The following is a 1,504-nucleotide window of genomic DNA, read 5'->3' on the forward strand; positions in this document are numbered from 1 at the left end:
ATTAGATTAGGTGTAATTAGTTTAAATATCATTTAATTTGATTTTTATTTTGTGTAATTTAGTGTTTGTTTTTTTGCAATTTAGGTAATTGTATTTAATTTAGTTAATTCTATTTAATTTAGGTAATTTATTTAATTGTAGTGTAAGGTTAGGTGTTAGTGCAAGACAGGTTAGGTTTTATTTTACAGGTAAATTTGTATTTATTTTAGCTAGGTAGTTAGTAAATAGTTAATAACTATTTAGTAACTATTCTGCCTAGTTAAAATAAATACAAACTTGCCTGTAAAATAAAAATAAACCCTAAGCTAGCTACAATGTAACTATTATTTATATTGTAGCTAGCTTAGGGTTTATTTTATAGGTTAGTATTTGGTTTTAAATAGGAATTATTTAGGTAATGATAGTAGGTTTTATTTAGATTTATTTTAATTATATTTCAGTTAGGGGGTGTTAGGGTTAGATTTAGGTTTAGGGGTTAATAAATTTAGTATAGTGGCGGCGACGTTGGGGGAGGCAGATTAGGGGTTAATATATGTAGATAGGTGGGGGCGATGTTAGGGACAACAGATTAGGGGTTAATAATATTTAACTAGTGTTTACGATGCGGGAGTGCGGTGGTTTAGGGGTTAATATGTTTATTCTAGTGGTGGCGATGTCCGGAGCAGCAGATTAGGGGTAAATAATTTTCTTTTAGTGTTTGCGATGCGGGCGGGCCTCGGTTTAGGGGTTAATAGGTAGTTTATGGGTGTAAGTGTACTTTTTAGCACTTTAGTTATGAGTTTTATGCTACAGCTTTGTAGTGTAAAACTCATAACTACTGACTTTAGAATGTGTTACGAATCTTGCGGGATAGGCTGTACTGCTCACTTTTTGGCCCCCCCAAAAAAGCTTGTAATATCGGCGCTATGAAAGTCCCATTGAAAACAGACTTTACAAAAATTGCGTAAGTTAATTTGCGGTACAGCCAAAAAAGTATGCGAGATAGCTGTACCTACAAGACTCGTAATAGCAGCGGTAGTGAAAAAACAGCATTATGAGCCTTAATGCTGCTTTTTTACTCATAACGCAAAACTCATAATCTAGCCGTTTATTAGGATTATATATAGGTATAGCTATATGGAGATATATATGAGGATATCTATTTAAAAATACTTATTCCTCTATGTAAAATAACATTGGAATATTAAATATTTACATTACAAACACAGTTAAACATTTTGTTAAATATAAACACCTAGATTACGAGTTTCGCGTTAGAGGCTGTGCGGTGCTAACGAGCACTTTATGCTCACCGCTCACTTACAGACAGCGCTGGTATTATGGGTTTTTACAAACCAGACAAGAAGTGAGTGTTGAGCAAAATTTTGCTCATTACCGCACTCCAATATCAGCGCTGCTTATGTTAGCGGTGAGCTGGTGTAACGTGCTTGTGCACGATTTCCCCATAGGAATCAACGGGGAGAGCCGGCTGAAAAAAAGTCTAACACCTGCAAAAAAGCAGCGT

This window comes from Bombina bombina, chromosome 3 (assembly GCF_027579735.1).
Source record: "Bombina bombina isolate aBomBom1 chromosome 3, aBomBom1.pri, whole genome shotgun sequence".
In the NCBI taxonomy this organism is placed as follows: domain Eukaryota; kingdom Metazoa; phylum Chordata; class Amphibia; order Anura; family Bombinatoridae; genus Bombina; species Bombina bombina.